The 15,680-nt window shown below is 44.4% G+C and overlaps 1 protein-coding gene across 4 annotated transcripts in view; it reads right to left on the reverse strand.

The window, feature by feature from the left end:
• The window catches only part of SH3GL3 (SH3 domain containing GRB2 like 3, endophilin A3), a 176,228-nt gene that overhangs the window by 86,546 nt on the left and 74,002 nt on the right, over positions 1-15,680 (reverse strand). Inside the window, exon 1 of one of the 4 annotated variants that reach the window (XM_076004702.1) lies at positions 13,344-13,489. The exons of the other annotated variants lie outside the window; for them this stretch is intronic. The gene's annotated coding sequence lies outside the window, so the exon portion shown is untranslated. Of the gene's footprint in view, positions 1-13,343; positions 13,490-15,680 lie in introns of those variants that run through there. 4 annotated transcript variants of the gene reach the window in all.

Below are 15,680 nucleotides of genomic sequence, written 5' to 3' on the forward strand. Positions count from 1 at the left end.
TAAAACAATTAATTCATAGGCAATGGATGTGGCAAATACAATGTCTTTTACATAATAACCAAACTTCAACACAAAAAACATTTAGGCCACCAGATTAGGCATTAGATTCCAAATTCATATAAGCAAAGCTAGTTTTTTCCCTGAAAAATATAATATAGTGGGCCATCAGCTTAATTTAAAATTCACACAGCTTCCAAACAATATGAGGCACTTTTCTCTCTCATGAACAAAGACGTTTTATTCATATGTGAATAAAGCAAAGATTCTTTCTATTCTATCTACATGAAGCAATTCTGCATTTCTATACAAAATGAGGTATTTTGCACCAGGCAGAGCTAACTATGTTACAGAATTGCTGTGCATTCTGGATGAAGTTGTCTGATGAAGGCACATGCATTGAATAACAAAAAGTACTTTGTATTACCAACAAAGAAAAAAAATCTTTAAGCCTTCCATAACACTCTCTTCTGTTTTTCCCTCAACACAAGGCATTGATGGGCAAACACATACATATATTTAATATATTCACTTCCCTGAGGATGGCAAAAGCATGTGGGCCCAAAGTGAAAGGACCAAATAAAAAGAACGAACTTCACACCAGATAGATTTGAGCAGTGTTTTGGTTTAATTTTTCCAAAGGTGCCATTTAAAATAGGTTTTGTGAAATTGGTGGGAGTGGGGGGAGGAATCTCTCCAAAGTGATTGCAAACTCTTCAAGGCAGCAATAGGATAATTTATACTTATTCTAGGGTTAAATCATTGGATTATTCATATTTCTGAATAATTAGGGAAGGCATCATAAAAATAGCATATTCTTTAAAGAACTTTGTCCTCTTTTTTTCATGAGAAGTTAAAATTATCTTCTTTTTATTTTTTTTTTTTTTCAGACAGAGTCTCGCTTTGTTACCCAGGCTAGAGTGAGTGCCGTGGCGTCAGCCTAGCTCACAGCAACCTCAAACTCCTGGGCTCAAGCAATCCTTCTGCCTCAGCCTCCCGAGTAGCTGGGACTACAGGCATGTGCCACCATGCCCAGCTAATTTTTTCTATATATATTAGTTGGCCAATTAATTTCTTTCTATTTATAGTAGAGACAGGGTCTTGCTCTTGCTCAGGCTGGTTTTGAACTCCTGACCTTGAGCGATCCGCCTGCCTCAGCCTCCCAGAGAGCTAGGATTACAGGCGTGAGCCACCGTGTCCAGCCAAAAATGATCTTCTTGAAAGTATAAATACAGTTCTTAAATTTAACAGATACCAACACTGACCAACATGTTAAATTTAACCGAAACGAATATTTATCATACCAATAAAACTGGATTTGAAATACAAAGCCTTAACTTAAAGTTATTCATTTATCCCATTGTTGAGCAATAAATTACTGAGAAGTTCTGGTCTCCTGAACAAATAGCTAGTGAGAAGTGAGATGTCAAAAAATACAAACAAATGTAAAACCAGAAAGCCACAGTGATCATTTGGAAGCAAAACACAAACTTCCTTCATCATAATAGTCCTTGCCAGCCCCAGCCCTCCGCAGTGCTGGTGGGAGGGATTTCACCCCAATGCATGTTCCCTGGGTTCTGATTTCCCTCCAGGAGGAGAAGCGGGGTACACCTCCCCATTGCTCACCTAACATGGTAAACCAGCTTTCATTCTCCCATTTCCTCACCCGGGACAAGGCAAGATGGCAAAATGGCCTGTTCCATCTCGTTCTCCCCCAAAAAATATATTTTTAGAATTTGTAGTTTATTAATGCACAATAAAATGTTCAACGTATATTAAAAAAAAAACAACACTCATTCCATAAGCCTTACCCATTGCTCAATCCACAGTAGGATTGCAGTGGGTAAGGCACTCTGCAATCGCCTCCTAACTAGTCTCCCTGCTTCAGCCTCCGCCCCTTTGAAGTCTGTGCTCAGCGGAGATGCCAGAATGATCTTCTAAAAATGTAAGCCCATCTTGTCCCTCCATCATCCCAGAACCCTGCAATGGCTCCTCTTCCCACTCAAGGCCACAGTCTTCACACTGAGGCCCCACACAGACGGCTGCCTCCCACCCCTCCCTCACCACCCTTCACCCCCTCGCTCACTGTGCTCCCCACCACCTCCTCTCTGGTCCTCAAACACCTCAGGGATGCACCTGCCTTTGCACAGGCTGTTCCCTCTGCCCAGCACACACTTCCAGCAGACATCTGCACAGCCAGCGTCCTCACCTCCAAGTCTTTTCTCAGATGTCACCTTCCCAATGAAGCCCTGCCACTCCTCAGAGGCTCTTACCTCTGCAGAAACAGGGGTTTGAAAACAGAAAAATGCAAATCACACCAGCAACAAGAAATATTAAAGACTTAGGATACTTCTTTAAGAAGAACTTCCCAGACCTCTGCTGAAATAAAACCTACAAAATTCGACGGAGGGACATGAAAACATTCAAAAATAAATGGCAACGCACACCATCTTCCCAAATGGGAAGATTAATGTATTCCAAACAACTCAGTTTTTTCCACAAATAAATCTGTAACACAACCCCAATAATAATCCTTACATTAATATCAAAGGGGTCCTAAAGCTTATGGAGAAAACGAAAAGGTAAAAGATGTCAGGAAGACACCGAGAAACTGGAGGCAGGGTGGGGCGGGGGCAGGATGTGCCCCAGCAGAGATGCACCACACAGCTGAGCTGATGAAACGTAGTCGGCAGCACAGAGCAACGTGCAAAACAGAAAGTTCAGAAATGGAGCCAGCCGCTAGGGTCCCATTTTATAGCACAGGTAGCATTTTCAGTGAGAGGACACCAGGTCACTCAGTAAATTTGCTAAACATATTCATAACATCCAGTGGAAATACTGTCAAACCATAGATTCAAAACATTTCTGATGAACTAAAGTTTAAATTTTTTTTAACGAAACCACAAAAATAAAACCACCACATGTAGGTGAATATTTGTGTAATCGTAGAGTAAGAGGGCTTTCTAAACACAGTTTCAAAGTCAGAAACTGTAACAGGAAAGACAAAGAAAGCTGACTACAAAAAACTACATGTTAAAAAAAAAGCAAAAATGGGAAAAGATGAATAAGCCCTATTACATTAAAAAAATTTCTTTTTATCAAAAGGAACCATTCAGTCTTGGGAGTAAAAAGCCAAGCCACTGAACAGAAGTTATATGTACAATATATAACAACCAATGGCTTGTCTTTAGAATATTAACAAGAACTGCTACAAATAAATAAGACAAAGACAAGTAATTAAAAAAAAACAGATAAAATACTAGGCCAAGCATGTCACTAAAAAGGAAATTCAAGTGGTCAATAAATAAATGAAAGAGTGTTCAACCTCCTGGTCTCCAGGGGATGTAAATTAAAATCCCAATGAGATATCATTTACATATATTCACCAGATGGACCAAAATCAGAAAGTCTGACAATACCAAGTGTTGGTGAGGATGTGAAACAAGGGGAACTCTCATAGCTTGCAGGTTGGAGTATAAATTGTTATAATCTGATATTACTTAGAAAAGTTTGGCATAATCAGGAAAAGTTCAAGAAAATGTAAACTTACCCCTATATGCTTTAGCCAAGCTATTATACCACAAGGTCAACCAAGAGAAACCTATGGACTGTGCACCAGGAAACACATTCAGAATGTTCACTGCAGGCCGGACGTGGTGGCTCATGCCTATCATCCTAGCACTCTGGGAGGCCAAGGCGGGAGGATAGCTCGAGGTCAGGAGTTCGAAACTAGCCTGAGCAAGAGCGAGATCCCGTCTCTACTAAAAATAGAAAGAAATTAATTGGCCATCTAAAAATATATAGAAAAAATTAGCTGGGCATGGTGGTGCATGCCCGTAGTCCCAGCTACTCGGGAGGCTGAGGCAGAAGGATTGCTTGAGCCTAGGAGTTTGAGGTGGCTGTGAGCTAGGCTGATGCCATGGCACTCTAGCCCGGGCAACACAGTGAGACTCTGTCTCAAAAAAAAAAATGTTCACTGCAGTAGTTTCAATAACAGTCCCAAACCAGGAACACCACAAATGACTATCAGTAGGAGAACAGATACCTAAATAAGTGACATATCTATATAATGGATTTCCAGATTACAGATGAAATGAACTCTAGCTACATGAAATCACACTTATAAGCACAATATTGAGGCAAGACCCAATTTAAAAATACAATATGGTGCCATGTATAAAAAGCAAAAAAATTATGTGCAAAACTAAACTAACTTGTTTAGAGGTGCATACACATAGGTGGTAAAATTATAATTATACACAAAGAAATTATTATAAAAGTCAGGATACTAATATTAGTTGTCTATTACTCTGCAACAAATTACCCCAAAACTCAGAAGCTTAAAACAGCAAACATTTATTATATCATCATACATTTTATGAGGGTCAGGAACCCAGGAGCAGCTTAGCTCCAGGGTGACTCTGGCTCAAGGTTTCTAATGAGCCGGTAGTAAAGCCGTGGCCATCTGAAGGTGTGAGCACCTGTCTTCCAGGGGACAACTACAAGGTTGCTGGCAGGCCTCAGTTCCTCAGTGGGCCTCTGCACCGGGCTGCCTGAGTGTCCTCAAGATGTGGCAACTGGCTTTGCCCAGAGTGACTCATCCCTGAGAGAGGGAGTGAGCCCAAGATGGAAGCTGCAGTCTTTATTACCCAATCTGGGAAGCAGCATCTCATTATTTCTGTCATATTCTATGGGTCACACAGGCAAACCCTGGAACAGTGTGAGTGGGTGCGAAGACCAGGAGGAGGGAATTGTTGGAGGCCACCTGCGAAGTTGGCGACCATAGTAGTGGCTTCTTCTCGGGGCTGGGAGGAAACTGTATCAGGAAGAAACACACACAGGACTTCTGAGACGCTGGCAAGATTCTACTGCTTAAACCGGCGGTGGTATGGTTATTAACTTCATAATTATAAGATAAACTGTACATTTATATTCTATGCAGTGTTCTGTATGTCAGTCATAGGCCACAACAAAAACGTAAAAAGATAAAACTATTTAAATTTCAAATGGCGGGGGGGGGGGAGTTATTTGCAACAATTTGGCAATCATATGTGAAATGTAGAAAGAGTTCTCAGAAATCAATGAGACAAACACAACAAGGTAAATAAACAGGTGATACCTAAAAGAACCTAAAATGTGAATAAGAATGTAAAATTTTTTCTTCACACAATTAATTAAAGAAATGGACAAATAATGATTTTAAAATACTATCTTTGACTTGGTGTCAGTAAAGAGGTAGAGAAATGTACATGTTCTTACACTGTTTGAAAGTAAATTTCTCAAGAAATAACTTGGCAATGCCTAACAAAAGTCCTTAACATATGCCACCATGACTCAGCGACTGTACTTCAGGATATTTCCCCCTAGGAAACTGTCAACAACAGTAGCATGTGGTCACTGACTATACAGTGTTCTAGTCAGGAGCACAGACTACGAAGTCAGATTGCCAGGACTGGAATCCTCGCTCCAATACTTATTTTTTACTTTAGGTATATTATTTTGTGCCTCAATCTCTTCAATCACAAAATGAGGAAAAAAATAATACCTACCCCCTCAGAGTTGTTGGAAGGCTTAGATGAAATAATAGTAAACATCTTAAATTCATCATCTGACACAGTAAGCACTCAATAAATTTTACTTATAATTATTAGTGAAAAATTGGTATCAACTTTAATACTCAACAGTAAGAACTACTCAAATAAATTGTACTATACCCATATTACGCAGCCACTAAAATTTTTGATGTGTATCTATATTTATTAGCATAGAAATACAGTCATCATATATGAAGTGATAAAAGCAGGTTAGAAACTAGTATGTATCACTTGAACATTTTTATAAGCATAAAGTAACAATATTGGATATATACCCAATATTAAGAGTAACAATATATGGTAATGAAATGTGAATGACACTTTTCTTTTGTATTTTATAAAGTTTCTTCAATGAACATAGGTGACAAATGAAATATGTGATTAATTTAAAAATGAAACAATCCAAAACTCAAACAGAAAAATCAACAGGTATAAAAGTTTTCACCTGTAAGTTTGTAAATGTCAGCGCCCTATCACATCTTACGAAGGGTTACATTTTTAAAGGTACCTGTATTTAGCTTGAGCTCCGTGAATGCAGCAGGTGTATTTCATACAACCCTGGATCCCTCACAGCCTCTGCAATAAAGACCTGATCACAGCAGATTGTCATTAGCCACAGTGGTGACGTTCTGTGAAGCCACCACAAACACTGAATTAGCAAATACGGAACCATCGCTCCCAGAGGAAATACAAGTTAGGTTCCTTCAAGCCTCTGGTCACACAAGTTTCATGTATATTGGGAGCTCATCCAAATTCGCAAGAAAAAGTACCAATATTCCCAAGGAAAGACAGACAGAGGGTGTGAACAAGCCATAACAGGAGAAAAACAATTAGCAAATAACCCATGAGAAAACCTCGGGCCTGCTCACTTACTCACATCCATTCATCCATTCTTGAATTCACATGGGCAAGTACGTGTCACCTCCGCTGTGCAGAGCCCTGTGCTCCCGGAGTCACTGTGCCCCATCTCCGTTGGGTGTGCGAGACACACGTGCTGAATGGTGGAGCCAGCCGACATGAAACAGAATCCAGGAAGCACACGCAGCTGGGTGCAGAGACCAAGGCCCCACCCCGTCTCACACTGTGTGTGTCAAGCCGCCAAATGTGGCAGCGGTCACAGACCTCGCTCCCTCTGGGGCACTGCAGACACACAACCACTAGAGTTCTGAGACAACCCCAAGGAAGGTGCCCATCGTGATCCCCACGCTCTACAAATGTTCTCCACCCTCAGCTCTGTGACTCTGACCCGCTCCCCACCTGCACACGCTGGCAAGGGGAGTGCACCCCAGCCAGCTCACTCCTAACCGCATAATTAGATCCTTGGAGGAAAGCCTATAATTTAGACACACGGTTGCCACGTGGTCTAAAAGCAAAACCACATCTTCCGATAACTTTAAATCGTTCTCAGATTAAAAATTCACATTATTCCTAGAGAGAAACTTTGTTATATTTATCTGAATGTGAAATAACGGCAATTAACATTTTTTATAAAACATTTATTTTTCTAATGAGTCATTATTAGATTTCCTTCCTCTCCTACAAATTGTATGTTAAAGAAGCCAGTAGGTCGTGAATGCAAGATGGATTTTCTAACATCTAGGGTGAGTAATTGAGATCTTGCACCCAAACATAAAAATGAATAAATTGACCTTTCAATGTCTGTTCCACCTGTGATACCAATAATCCCACTCTGAATTCCACCTCTAACTTTACCGAGAATATAAAACAGGATCATGATTAGCAAAGTGAATTTCTTAAAAAGTTGTAGGTCAGGAGGAGAAAAAATATTAGTATAAAAAGTACTTTATGGTATACTTTACAAATCTAAAATTACATTAAAGTTTAGCTTATGATATGCAATGCAACCTTCATAACTTGAGTTGCTTATACTGCTAAGTTTCATAAAATGTAAAAATACAGTTTTTTCCACACAGTAATTACAAATTTAATCCATTTACTTTCATAAACACTATAAAGTTGTTAATTGTGCTAGAAACAGGGTTACAAGCTGTTGGCCTTCTAAGAACTGCAGAGCTCTTGCTTGTTTTTGATAAGCATACAACAACTTTGGAATGTTAAAAAAAAAAAATCAGGCAAAAACCATAAAAAATGTGATATTTTCTGCCCTGCATGGGGTCTAGGCAGACAGGAAAGGAAAAGAAGCCTTAAGGCGTCCAGCTTTGGAATAAGAGCTTCAGGGAAAGAGCCAGGTCCGCTGAGCTAGATGAAATATATCAAATTGAGTGGAACTTCCCTACTAACCTGAAATCACAGCTATGGTCCAAAGCTGAGGACCCAAAGCTCACAGCAGCCCACATTCAGTGCCACCAGCAAGTGTCCAGCCATGATGCCACCTACACAGCGATGTCAAGACTGGTCCCCTGCCTCTCCGTCTCCAAACACTCCCCAAGTCAACATACGGACAGGACATAGGAGAAGGAAAGAAGGGCCGGCCCTTAAAAGGGAAGAGGAGCAATATGTAACACCTATTTGAAGGGCCAAGTTCAAATCCCAGACCTGCCACTCCTAAGCTGTGTGGCCTAGGGCCATACCTGTCCACTCTCGCCCTCGGATTCCACATCTATAAAATGGAGATGCCTACTCCATATGGTTGTCACAAGGATCAAATTAATGAAAATATTTAACATACTTAGAACTGCACTATGTAAGTATTAGCTATTTTTCTCATTCCCTCCCTTTCTCATGGGAAACCGATGGGGATGCTTTCCTTTCCCCGAAGCCAAGTCGGGGGAGGGATGCCAAGAAAACCACTTGCAAAGGCTGAGATGCCTTCAAGGAAGCAATACTGTCCTCCATGGCCCTCAGGAGGTAGGGGAGAAGACCCAGTGGTTACCCCGATTCAAAAGAAGGTGCAAGTTTGGGGGGGGGGGGCAGCAGGAGAAGACCCATAGGCTGTCTAGGTGGTTTCAGGGACACGGGACCAGGAAAGGAGAATGGGATTATATACCATTGATGGGACCGCAGGGAGACACACTTGCCACCCTGGAGGAGGGGGGTTCTTCAGCAACAGAGGGACTTGGACAAAGCCGCTCACACCCCAAGTTCTCCACATCACCTGCACAGCCTCCACCACATCAGAAGGGCCACCAGCATGGGACAGAGCTGGGAGAACCGGAGCAAGGCCAGGAGCCCCCCACACCAGCCGCAGGTGGGAGAGACCTAAGAACTCACCCTTCCCAGCTGTCCTCCCTGTGCCTGGAAGAGGGAGCGGGAAGAGGTGCCTCGGAGCCTGGCCCCAGCCAGCATCCTGCCTCTGCCCATGCTGCACCGCATGAGCTTTCAGTCCTAAAAACAGAAAGGACTAAGGCATAATTACAGAAATGAAAAAAAGGTTTTAAAAAGTTCAGCATGGCAGGAAAGCTATGGCTCTGGTCAAGGTCACCTCCAGGGTCCTACTCCAGAGACGGAAGAATTTGCTTCAGCACAGTGTAAAGTAGTGATAGCCAAAAATAAAACCAGTTCCCATGTATGTACAGAACTGAAACCTCAAGAAATAAGACAAATATAAAAGATCTTCATATGGGGGGAGGGGGGAAAGGGCATTTATTGAAACCTTAAAATCTGTACCCCCATAATATGCCGAAATAAAAAATAAAAATAAATAAAAAAATAAAAAAGATCTTCAGCCTGCAGGTTCTCCACGGCAACCCTAACCCAACTGCTCCAGTGACCCAGCCCCTTGGAAACCAGCCTGCAGGGTGCAGACCCCACCCCTTAGGGCTGAGTTCTGCCTTGCTCTGACCACCTGAAGCTGGGAATACCTGCCCGGAGCCTCAGGCAGCAGACCCAGCCTAAACCTGGCCCGAGTGTCCAGTGTGCAGCATTGGGCTGCCTCACTTTCCTGATTATACTCTAGTTTCCCTGTGAAAAAGTCCAGGCCATTTGGCTAATGCTCTAACAACTCAATCTTTTTCCAACCCTCTCTCCCTCAGAACTAAACTTTTCCCCTTGTGAAGTAAAATAAAATCTTAAAGTTCACCCCTCAACCGGCTGACTGAATGGACTCCTTCTTGGCCAAAGGAATATCCTAAAACTAAACTGCCTGCCAGGAGGAGGGCTGTCAGACATACCACATCATGCCCCCTCCCTTCTTGGGGACATCTTTTGTAACCCATTAACAGGCCTAACGGTCTGCAAGACATACGTGCAAGTCCTCAATTTACACAACAAATATATGTCAGGTGGTTTATCTCTGTTAGCAGCTCCTTATGTGAAAACATTCCAAGTCTTTAGACAAAGCTTCATGTCTTTAACCAATTACAAGTCAAAGAATCTATAAACCCACCTATAACCTAAAGCCCCCCACTTCAGGATGGCTCACCTTTTCGGGCCAAACCAATGTATGCCTTCTACATATTGATTTATGACCTTACCTAAGACCCCTGTCTCCCTGAAATGCATAAAACCAAACTGTGACCCAGCCACACCCAGTCCACTTGCTCAAGGCTTCTTGGGTGTGGTTCTGGGTCATGGTCCTCAAATTTGGCTCAGGACAAATCTCTTTAAAATTATTTTACAGTTGGCTTTTTTTTCTGTTAACACCTATTTGGTCCTCCCTATCCTCCTCAGCTGCCCTGGCCCCACTGGAACGGCCCTGGGGGGTGAGGGTGGAGAGCCCAGTAGGTGCTCACAGCTCAGGTGGAGAAAGATTTCTCAGGCAGAGATTAATATGCAAAAGTAAAAAGGTTTATTTTATACTTTAGAAGGACAGAGAATAGAGGAGGGAAGACAGCAAGGAGATTGTGTGGCATCCCAAAGAAAGAGGAGGTGCCCGCAGCAGGCCAAGTGGCTTGCTACTTTTATGGGGACAAAGAGAAAAAAGTGACTGTTGTGAGTAGGGCTGACGGGTAATGAGCAGGTAGCTCAAACCCATCTTTCTAGTTTCTTCTGCTTCTGAAGACCTGGTTGTCTCTGAGCTGTAGTCAGGCTCATGGCAGGGGATGTGAGTTTGCCCCTGAGATACGGTTTTGGGCAGCAAACTAAGACCTGGAGTTTACCCTCCTGCTGTCTGTCCAGAAGCTTCTCTGGAACAACTCCTTAGGGCTGTAAAACAAATTCTAAAGGCTGTGAGCCCTGAATGTAAACAGAAAGATTTACATTTCCTTTCTGTCTTTGGCTCTTTTCAGACATTTGGGAAAACAGAGTCCCAGCAGGTTGCCTGCTGGCCAGGGAGAGAAACCACAGAGAGAGTAGGGAGAGATCAAGATTGATCTTTAGATGTCATTAGAAAATTACAGGATTGGACATTTTCCTGTTATTCCAGCAACCCTTTGTCCCTCAGAACTAAACTCTAACCCTTTTGCGTCCTCCCCTGACTGGAGTTTCCATTCTTCCTCTCAGAACCATAGGGCGGGCGGGGAGGAGACGTCCTCCCCGACTGGCCCCCCAACTATGACAGCCCTGGGGTGTCTTGCCAAGGCCAAAGTCACAGCATCCTCTTGGACCTCCCACCAGAGTTGCTGAACACCCACTAGAGGAGAGGCCCCACAGCCTGGCCTGCCCCACGACCTCTAGGCCCACCCCCCACACCGGCAGTTCCATACGGAACGTTCCAGACCACTTAGAGTGTGACAGCAGGTGGGGGCTACAGATAGGAAAGAAGCTGCAACAGGACCAGAGTAATAGCTGGATTTCAGAGCAGAAACTCATGGGATGGAATTTAAGATTTCAGGGTAAAACAAGTCTGCGTGATACCTGAGGCTCGTCTGGCTATGGGATGGTGGGTGCGATGGGGAGGGCTGCCCGTGTGGAGAGGGCCAGGAGCCCTTACGCTAAGCACTCACCCCCTGAGCTGCTGATCCCCCACCCCTACGCCTATGCCCTCAAGACAAAGTTGGAAAGATCATTTAACCTTGCCCTGACCTCAGAGGAGGGGGGAACAGAAAGGAGTACAGGTGCTTCTTTTTGCCTTAACATTTTACTATGGAAAGCTTTGAACACATCACAAAAATAGACAAAGCAGTGTGATGAACTGCCATGTCCCCATCACACAACTTCAGCAGTTGCTAAAGTTCTGCCCATCTCATTTCACCTGGATCCCACTGCCTGGGGCGCCTCCACCACCACCACCATTCGACTATTTTAAAGCAAATCTCAGACATCATATCATTTCATACAGCATGTATCTCTAAGAGACAAGCACTTTTTTTCAACATAACCAAAAAATAATTATCATGCCTAAAGAAATTAAACAATTATTTTTTAAAATCATCTAACATCTCATCGATGATCATACTTCCCCAATAGGCTCATAAATGCCTTTTGGCAAATCGTTTGTTTGAGTCGGGATGCAAATAAGGTTTGCAGTTGCATTGGACTGATTGGTCCCTGTCCTGGTTTGCCCTAGAAACAGACCCTGAGGCAGTGAACTCAGTGCAAATGTGGGAGGAGATCCCAGCTACACTTGGAGGGGAGCAGGGCCAGGGGAGGGAGGAATGCCAACAGAGGGAGCACTGCCACTGGGGGCAAATGGAGCTCTGTCTCTCTGGGCAACTCTGGGAGACAGGGTGGGGCACTTGGGGAAGTTCTCCCAGCCCTGGGGCATAGAGAGAAGGAAGCTGGGTTATCTATCCACCAGCTCTCCACTGTCTCTGGCTGAGGACTGCCTCTAGGGGCATGGACTCTCCTGGCCATTAATTCTCTGGCACTCGGTTCTGCTTGGCATGCAGGCAGAACAAAGCTCTCTGGCAAGGTATTCCCAGCACGCGGCCTCCAGCAAGCCACAGAGGTAGAAGTGGAGTGAATATGGGCAGAGCATCAATTGCATGTGCTGCAGCCCCTTAAAAGTTTCTTTCATCAATAACATTTTCTTGACTTTTTCTTTGCCATGTAGTTACTGAAGAAATGTGTCACCTGGCCTTCAGAATTTCCACATTCTAACTTGGGTGGATTGCACCTCCATGGTGTTGTATAATATGTCCCCCCATCCTCTATGCTTTCTGTCACTACAAACTAAATAGAAGACTGATCAGATCCCAATTCTATTTTTTGGCAAGAAGACCTACAAGTGATTCTGTGTTCTTCCTGTTGCCTCATATCAGGAAGTGCGAGCTTCTACCAACTAAAGTTTGCCTCGCCGTTGGTTATGCTGCTGAACTCGGCGCACGCCCAAGCAGGCCGACTTCCTCCACATGCTGTGGGCGTGGGACAGACAGGACGTGGACAAGTCAGGCTCTGCGTCATTCAAAGACTTTGCAGACAAATTTCGAACAGGGTTTGCTTGTGACTTGGAACAAACCTTTGAAGCTGTCATTTATTCTCCCACTCCTTAGAGCGCCTTTTAAACGCCAAGCTCCTTTTGAAACCAACTCGCATACCAGAACAGCACATCACCTACTGTATTTCTGACTTTGAAAGTTAGATGTGTGAACCTATTTACACTTAGCTCCCACAAATTCCAAAGCAGATAGATGTTCAGACCCTCTAAATCTTATCTACACCATTTCACAAGAAAAGTCTGCCTTACTGCATTGTCATGCAGAGTGCACGCTAAAAGAAAACAAGTCAAGACTCTTGAAGGAATGCTAAAATTAAATTCAAAGAACAATCTAGCCCAATGCAGTGTTTCATACAATACTGGCGAGTTGAAGACCTTCGGCCATTGGTGTTTAGGAAAGAGCTTCATTCTATGTTGGTTAATTTTCCAAGGTCCTTTCCACTGGCCTCCATCAAACACTCTCCAGACTAGAGTCCACACTGTCCAATTCACTCATTCAAGAAACGCTCACTGACCGTGTGAGCTCAGGGGCTGAGCCGGCCACTAGTGGGAAGCGGTTTCTCTCGATCTCTGTGATGCCAATTTCCTCAATGTCATCCCAGACTAAGGACAGTCTAGCTTATACAGCTGCTTAACGCTATCAGACACTCTATGACCACTGCTTATTTTCTAATAGTGTCCAACTGACTGATGTCATAAAGAATGATGTCATAAAGACGTCTGGAACTATCCATTTCTGTTTTTGTCCCCGACATACATACAGGGACTTGCCGTGTCTTACTTTTCTCTGTACCCACAGGATCTGGGACTCTTCCCAGCACACAGTACGTCCTTGTCAGTCATCATTCCCTGCTAATGTGGCCCTCCCATCTTTCACCATGAAAGTCTGCAACTTTTTTCAGTGCCTCTGTGCCAATGAAAATGCCTTTTCAAAGTTTTTATTCTTCCCAAACACCCCTTTGACATTTGTCCATCCATTGCCTATAGGTAGATCCAGGTAAGGCACATATTAATATTACCTGGTTTGCATATTCTCCCAGCAAAGATGCTATCCATTCATTCATCCTCTGATTTAAGGGAGTCCTAGTGTTTATGACACTGCCAGTTGAGAAATAGTCTTACTGACTTAAAAACTCCTGGCTGGGTGTGGTGGCTCACACCTATAATCCTAGCACTTCCAGAGGCTGAAGAGGGAGGATCACTTGAGGCCAGGAGTTTGAGACCAGCCTGAGCAACATAACAGAGACTGTGTCTCTACAAAATACAGAAAAATTAGCCAGTCGTGGTGGTACCTGTAGTCCCAGCAGCTCATGGGGCTGAGGCAGGAGGATGGCTTGAGCTCAGAAGTTTGAGCTTGCTGTGAGCTGTGATGACACTACTGTACTCTAGCCCAGGTGACAAAGGAAGTTTCTGTCTTAAAAAAAAATACGTAAAAATAAAAAACTCCTGGTTGGTATGTAACTAAAAGTGAACAAATTCCAGAGGATGATATTGCTGTTAATAGCTGTTTTCCCTAACAAGAACTCGGTCGGAAGCTGACTGTGACGTCACAGAGGCAGAGCATCACCGGGTGGAGGAAGCAAGTAGTGAGTTCCTTCTTGTCTGCAGGGCACCCTCCCCTTCCTCACGATGCCCATGGTGGATATTTCAAACTCACAAAAAACACATTTTCCAGAAAAAAAAATTATCTGGCCACCTTGGCATTCTCTTTGCGAGGGGACTGAGCCATGCTGGTGACTCCTCAGTGTCCCTCTGGCCTTTACTCATCAAGGACCAGCACACACAGTCACCTGGGACCACGCAGTGTGTAGAGCAAAACCTCTGCTAATCAAGCTCAGCTGAAAACAAACAAAAAGCGAGTCTGAAACAGGCATGTGGGAGCAACATTAACACAACAGAGCAGCGGAAGGAGGCCGCCTCCCATGGGAGGGAAGGCCAATGGCCAAGCACCGGGACACTGTCCCTTGAGGGCCCTGACATCATCCAGCCCCCTGAGCTTGGTTCCCACACAAGGTCATCAACATCTTCCCAATCTCTTAGCAGACCTGTGTGGGCCACACAGCTCTGTCCCCAGCAATGCTATTCTCCCTGCCTGGCAAAAATGCCCAGGCCACAGAGGCAGGATTCAGTTCCCATTTCCCTCCCTCCCTCCTTCCTTCCCTACCTTCCCTTCCTCCTTCCTTTCCCCTCTTCCCTTCTTCCCCTCCCTCCTTTCTTCCCTTCCCTCCCTCCTTCCCTTCCTTTCCTCCTTCCCTTCCTCCTTCCCCCTTCCCTTCTTTCCCCCTTCCCCTCCTCCTCCATTCCCCTCCTTCCCCTCTTCCCTTCCTTTCCTCCTTTCCTTCCTCCCCACTTCCCCTCCTTCCCCTCTTCCCTTCCTTTCTGCCTTCCCTTCCTTCCCCCTTCTCTCCTTCACTTCCTTCCCCTCCTCCCTCTCTTCCCTTCCTTCTCCCATTCCCTTCTTCTCCTCCTTCCTCACCTTCCCTCCTTCCCCTTCCTTTCCTTTCCTTCCTTCCTCCTTCCCTTCTTCCTCTCCTTCCCTTCCTTCCCCTCCTTCCCTTCCCTCCTTCCCTCTTTCTCCTCCTTCCCTTCCTTCCTTCCTTCCCTCCCTCCTTTCCTTAATCTATCAGCTTCTGACAGTTCCCTGGAGGCTCCACCCACAGCAGAAGCACACCTGCCCCGCAGGCTGTTCCCTATTCCCCACTAGGCCTAACCCCGCTGCTTGCTTCCACAAGGAAAGGGCACTTTGGTTCAGCCTCTTCATTTTAAACAGGGATGGAGACCTAGTGGGTGAGTGACTTTCCTGAGATCACACAGTAGGGGAAGATTGAAATATAAAACCACTGTGCCCTAGG

The sequence above is a fragment of the Microcebus murinus genome, chromosome 7 (genome assembly GCF_040939455.1).
Source record: "Microcebus murinus isolate Inina chromosome 7, M.murinus_Inina_mat1.0, whole genome shotgun sequence".
NCBI classification, from domain to species: domain Eukaryota; kingdom Metazoa; phylum Chordata; class Mammalia; order Primates; family Cheirogaleidae; genus Microcebus; species Microcebus murinus.